Source organism: Sciurus vulgaris, assembly GCF_902686455.1.
Source record: "Sciurus vulgaris genome assembly, chromosome: 1".
NCBI classification, from domain to species: Eukaryota; Metazoa; Chordata; class Mammalia; order Rodentia; family Sciuridae; genus Sciurus; species Sciurus vulgaris.
The window spans coordinates 114,550,549-114,556,542 of NC_136461.1; the positions used below are offsets into that span (position 1 = coordinate 114,550,549).

A 5,994-nucleotide genomic window follows, 5' to 3' on the forward strand; every position below is an offset into this window, starting at 1 on the left:
TTACTACACACACTTAGATAGAGCACTAATCTCCAGGATATAAAAAGAACTCAAAAAACTTAAGACCAAAAAACTCAAATAACCCAAACAGTAAATGGGCTAAGAAACTGAGCAGACACTTCATGAAAGAAGAAACACAATCGATCGACAAATATATGAAAAACTATCCAACATCTCTAGTAATTAGAGAAATGCAAATCAAAACTACTCTAAGATTTCATCTCACTCTAGTCAGAATGGAAATTATGAAGAATACAAGCAACAATGAGTGTTAGCGAGGATGTAGGAGAAAAGGTACACTCATACATTGCCGGTGGGACTGCAAATTGTGCAACCACTCTGGAAAACAGTATGGAAATTCTTTAGAAAACCTGGAATAAAATTAGCATTTGACCCAGCTATCCCACTCCTCAGCCTATACCCAAAGGACTTAAAATCAGTATACTACAGTGAGGCAGCAACATCAATGTTGATAGCAGCTCAATTCATAAGAGCTAAACTGTGTAACCAACCTACATGCCCTTCAATAGATGAATGGATAAAGAAACTGTGGTATATATACACAATGGAATCTTACTCAGCCTTAAAAGAGAATAAAATTATGGCATTTGCAGGTAAATGGATGGGGTTGGAGAATATCATGCTAAGCAAAATAAGTCAATTCCAAAACACCGAAGGCCAAATGTTTCCCTTATATGGGGGTGGAAAAGAATGGTATGGACATCATTACCCTAGGTACATATATGATTGCACAAATGGTATGACCCTTCATCATGTACAACCAAAGAAATGAAAAACTGTGCTCCATTCATGTACAATTAATTGAAATGCATTCTGGAGGTACACCCTGAGGTGTCGGCTAGGGGGTGCGTGGAGGGTCTCCGAGACTTAGTCTTGGAGGGCCACCATGGCCAGCATCAACGACAGCCTCTATTTCAATCCAATGGTGACCAATGGAGTAGTGCACGCCAACGTGTTAGGCATCAAGGACTGGGTGACGCCATATAAGATCGCTGTGCTGGTGCTCCTGAAGGAGATGGGCAGCCCGGGTGAGGGCGCTGTCAGCCTCCTGGAGTGGCGGAAGCTCAACCAGCTGCTCCTGCAGCTGCCGCAGGGGCCAGACATTACATTGTAAAAACTATACAAGTTAATTGAAGAATCTAGTCCTCAACTGGCAAATTCAGGACAGATCAGAATCAGATGACTGAAGGCAAATTGAAGGATATGGAGCAGTTTTTTGATGACCTTTCAGATTCTTTTTCTGGAACTGAACCAGAGGTTCACAAGACAAGTGTATATGTTTATTTCTGCGTCACATGATCTTGGCCTCAGTAAGCTTTCTTTCAGTCAAGTGTTGAAATTGTACACTGCCCTTCAACAGTACTTCAAAAATGGTGAGTAGACAGTGGAGGATACTGATATGGAACTGACAAGTAGAGAGGAAGGAGAAAGAAAAATGGAAAAAGAACTTAATGTGTCTATAAGAGAAGAGGTATCTTGCAGTGGGCCTCTATCTCAAAAATAAGCAGAATTTTTTCTTTCTTAGCAGGCTTCTTTGTTAAAGAATGATGAAACTGAAGCCCTCACTCCAGCTTCCTTGCAGAAAGAAATAAACAACTTGATGAAATTTAATCCTGATTTTGCTGAAGCACATTTCCTCAGCTACTTGAACAACTTCCAAGTCCAGGATGTTTTCAGCTCAACACATAGCCTCCTTCATTATTTGACCACCTGATTCACACTAGAGCTGAAAGTAAGAGTAACGGGAAAGAGGGCTATGCCCAGAGCTTGAGATATGCTGCTCTGAACCTGGCTGCCCTGCACTGCCGCTTTGTTCATTATCAACAGGCAGAGCTCGCCCTGCAGGAGGCAATTAGGATTGCCCAGGAGTCCAATGATCACCTGTTTGAGCTGGATTTATGTGCTGGGGCAGAAGAGATCCGATAGCTATGTTGTGCTGGAGCATTCTGTGAAGAAAGCAGTACATTCTGGGTTACTGTACCTCACCTCCCTGGGAATACAGTCCTTGTTCAACGGAGAGATTTGCTGGGAAGTCAACCAACAAACTGATAGATGCCCTAAAGGACTCTGACCTCCTGCACTGGAAACACAGCCTGCAGAGCTCATCAATATCAGCATCACCCAGAAAATGGCCATCTGGAGACTCTATGGCCACAGCACTATGGCGCTGCAGCAAGTCCAGATGTTACTGAGCATAAACAGCCTGGAGTCAGTGAATTCGGGAGTACAGCAGAACAACACGGAGTCCTTTGCTGTCGCACTCTGCCAACTTGCAGAGCTGCACATAGAGCAGGGCTGTTTTGTTGCAGCTGCTGAAATGTTAAAGCACCTGAAGGAACGATTTCCACCTAATACCCAGCATGCTCAGTTATGGATGCTATGTGATCAAAACATACAATTTGGCAGAGCAATGAATGATGCAAATATCATTTGGCTGATTCACTTGTCACAGGAATCACAGCTCTTAATGGTATAGAAGTTGTATATAGAAAAGCAGTTGTACTACAAGCTCAGCACCAAATGTCAGAGGAACACAAGCTTTTAAAAAATTGTTGACATACTATCAGAAATTGAAGAATACAGACATGGTGATCAGTGTCCTGCTGTCGGTGGCAGAGCTATACTGGCGATCCTCCTCCCCTACCATTGCGATGCCTGTGCTCCTTCAGACTCTAGCCCTTTCCAAGGAGTATTGGTTGTAGTACTTGACCTCTGAAACCATGCTGAACTTGGCTTTTGCTCCGTTCATCCTTGGAATCCCAGAACAGGCCTTAACTCTCCTCCACATGGCCATGGAGCCCATCCTGGCTAATGAGGCTATTTTGGACAAAGGCCATGCCATGTTCTTAGTAACCAAGTGCCAGGTGACTTCAGCAGCTTCCTATGATCCACTGAAAAAAGCAGAAGCTCTCAAGGCTGCCATGGAGAACCTCAATGAAGCCAAGGACTATTTTGCAAAGGTTGACTGTGAGGAGCGAATTAGGGATGTCATTTATTTCCAGGCCAGAGTGTACCTCACTCTGGGGAAAACGCAGGGGAGGAACCCGTGTGCTTCTGACAGCTGCATCAAGAGCTGCCCTCCCATGGGGTGCCTTTGATAAACCATCTCTAGAGAGAACATCCCTTGTGGCCAGAATTTAAGATGGACTTTGTGCTCCACCCTCCATGTCGATGTGCTTCCATGACACCCTGTCTTGTTAATAAACTATGTTCTGATCAAAAAAAAAAAAAAAATGCATCCTGCTGTCATGTATAACTAATTAGAACAAATTAAAAGTTGACAATTTCTTTAGGCTATTGAGTAATTATCCACCACCTTCCTCTTACTGGCCAAATTCTGCTCTTGTAGTATATATAACAGTCAGGCTCCCTACAAGGGGGTACAGACCAGAGTGTACAGACAAGTTGGGACTGGACCTGCCTCCCACCTGTCCCACCATATCTGTCTCCCCATTGTCTCATGCTGCCCAGACAAGTTCATTAGGACAAGGACTAAAATCCTAAAGTTACAAAAATTCCTGCCATGACAACTGTTCTGATGTCTTACATGGCAAAGGTGGGAAGCTGGGCACAGTGGCACATGTGTGTAATCCCAGTGGTTCCAGAGACTGAGGCAGGAGGATCATGAGTTCAAAACCAGCCTCAGCAAAAGCATGGCACTAAGCAACTCAGTGAGATTCTGTCTCTAAATAAAATACAAAATAGGGCTGGGGATGTGGCTCAGTGGTTGAGTGTCCCTGAGTTCAACCCCTAGTACCCGCCCCAAAAAAGAACAAATGAGGGTTAATAGACTGAAATTGTGACTGAACCAAGTAAGCCATAGGTGTTACTTGGCTAGCAACCTGCTCCACTCTCGTGGCTAGACTCTGGGGAGTTGGTCCTGGTTCCCCGGGGGAGCCAGAAGCACCATCCTCCAGGTCTTCTCACACCCTCTGCTCCTTGAGGCAAAGCTTTAACTGACTTCTCTGTGACACCTGTGCCCTGCTCTTGCCCTCCTGGCAGATCAGTGGGCCACATTAAAGCAGGCCTGGTCTTTTCTTAAGTCCCAAAGCAAGGCCCAGGGCCTGGTATACAGTAGGTGCTCAGTAGAAGGTTATTGTACAATACACAATCCCATTTATGAATTAAGAGAATACAGATCTCTTTAATTCCTTTTTTTATATCTTAGGAAATTGTATCGATTTGATCCAGAACTTAAGTTTATAGTTCATATTATCTTTATATTTTAAATTAGCATTTATACCATGTAATTTTCAAATCAAATTTTCTACTATTGATTTATGTGAGTTTTATTTTCCAGCTTTTATAATTTTAACTAAAATCCCCAGAATTTTCCTTGAACTTGTAATGCCAACATAATGGAGTTTTTCCTGGCATAGGAAGGTTGACAGAGGCCTGGATCTAGGGAACCTCCTCAGATAGGCAGTTGCAGTCTCAAAATTGAAGCACTTACCCCAAATTCCTATCTCCTGGAGCCCTGAAAACCCATCTCCTGCTCAGCTCAGTGGCATCCCCAACACTGGCCTCCCGGGCCCACACTCATCATCTTCTGTCTGGGGCACCTCTCCAGAGGAACAGGAGAGACTCTCTGGGGCTCTCAGTGGACTACAGTAGGTTGCCCAGGCAGTGTGAGACCCAGAGAGGGAGTACAGTTGGGAAAGTGCCAATGTCCAGTTTAAGAAACTTCTGTAGTTTCAGGAAGCATTTCAGGAAATTCCTCCTCATCAGGAAATGTCTCCTCATCACCTCCTGGGGGCTGTTCCAAGTACTGCTCCCCTGCCCAGAACCCTCTTTCTCATCTGTGACATTCTACCTTTCCTCCCATCTCCAGCCAGTGAGCAGAGTCAAACCACTCAGGAACAACAGGATTCACTGAAGGAGTGGAAAGGAGGAAGTAACAGCATCACAGGGTTAGGAAAGGCTAGAGTCTGCCATCTTTAGCAATAAAGGCATGGTCAGGGAGGTGATATGAAACAGATCAATTTTTTTTTTTTTTTAAGGAAAAAAGAAACAATATCTCACTGCCCCTGAGAAATCTGGGAAGAAAGAAACTTGAATTTCCCACTCATTTAAGTTGGTTACTTTAATACATATTGGCTTCTCAAAATCTAAAAAAAAAAAAAAAAATGGAAAAAGGCAGGATGCAGAGTCAAAGAAGGACTCTTCTCTCATTCCAATGATCTTCTCCAGTACACAGAAGCAGTAGGACTGGGAAGGCAGCAGCTGGAAGAGCTGTTCTGTCTTGGCCATATAACTCATAGAGCTCCACGGGAAGCCTTGTAACATGGCGCTTCAGTCTATTCTCTATTGGTTGCTAGAGGTGGAAGCTCAGAGGGATCCATTGATTAGCTGCAAGAAAATCTGTGAATGGAGGTGTCACTCTCCTTGGATCAGCTGGGAGTAGATTCTCCTGGGGCTGTGTGTTGTTCCCTGCAATTGCTGGAAAGATAGAGTTGTTAGTGGTCAGAGAGAGGAGTTGTCATCTTCATGTCCAGGTTTAGGATGTCACTTCTGCTTTGGTGGGCATTCCTGCTGGCATGGAGGATGCTGCACAGGAGGACACTTCTGGCTAGGAGGTGGTGGGCAGGGCTTAGGCATCTCAGGAGGACAAAGTTGTGGGACCTGGGGAGGACAGGGCTCAAGGACAAGTGGAGGATGCGGGAAGGGGACTTTGCACTATTGCTGCTGCTGATAGGACATCCTTCCTGAGTTGACAAAGACTGCAAGAAACAGGAGACAAGCATTTTTAGCTGGGACAACTGCATATACCAACCATTCCCAGGAATTACCTCTCCTTCTACCTACTCTGGTCTTAATTTTCAGAGACTCCAGCCTTCCATCTTGCTTACTGCCATGATACCCAGTGTGATCAGGGTTGACAACAAAATATTAACACATGATCTGCCCATAGACAAACCTCACCCAGAGAACTGGGGCCCATCTGTCTTCTAAGAAGAACATACTCACAGTAGA

The 5,994-nt window shown here is 44.5% G+C and overlaps 1 pseudogene across 1 annotated transcript; it reads left to right on the forward strand.

Moving 5' to 3' along the window:
* The first annotated feature begins 885 nt into the window (after positions 1 to 885).
* On the forward strand, positions 886 to 3,240 carry LOC306670553 (anaphase-promoting complex subunit 5-like; annotated as a pseudogene). Its single transcript has one exon. The product of its transcript is annotated as an anaphase-promoting complex subunit 5-like (transcript).
* Positions 3,241 to 5,994: the final 2,754 nt, after the last annotated feature.